Source organism: Crocodylus porosus, unplaced genomic scaffold (genome assembly GCF_001723895.1).
Source record: "Crocodylus porosus isolate Cpor-Errol unplaced genomic scaffold, CroPor_comp1, whole genome shotgun sequence".
NCBI classification, from domain to species: domain Eukaryota; kingdom Metazoa; phylum Chordata; order Crocodylia; family Crocodylidae; genus Crocodylus; species Crocodylus porosus.
This window is the reverse complement of record NW_017728911.1, coordinates 41,072,493-41,073,086: the sequence shown is the minus strand read 5'-3', so window position 1 is coordinate 41,073,086 and position 594 is coordinate 41,072,493.

The following is a 594-nucleotide window of genomic DNA, read 5'->3' as shown; positions in this document are numbered from 1 at the left end:
TCCCCCCCGGTGGTGCGCGGGCCTCCCCACCCCCCACAGCAACGGCTTGTTTTGGGGTGAGCTGCGCGCCGCCACCCCCCTCCCCGCGAGTGCCCTTCCCCGCCTCGCAACATGTGGCCCCGCGACCCCCTCCTCCTCGCAGCCACGACCCCTCGATCGAGGGCAGGTTTGGGAAACCCGCTCCTCTTCCCCCTCGTCCTGGGGGACCGCCGCCTCATCTCGTCGGTTTGTAACAACCGCGCCTCCCCAGATTGTGCGTTTAAAAAATAACAGTGAGGCTCACAGTGTAGGATACGTCCGTCTTTCCTTTTTCTGTTGTTGTTGCTGCCGCCGTTACGGTGAAGCATTTACGCTGCCTCGGGCAAGTCACTTAACCTCTAATGCCGTTTCCCCCATCCGCAAAATGGGAGGATAACTGCCCCTCACAGGGGTGCTGCAGAGATGAGTTAATGTTTCCGAAGGGTCGCGCGCACTAGCGTGAAGTGTTGTTCGTTAACTCTCACTACACGCTGACAGGAGAGTTCGGGACCTTTTACACACGCACGGATGAACAGACATAGGCATGGAGAGATTATGGCTGACCCTAAGTGACAC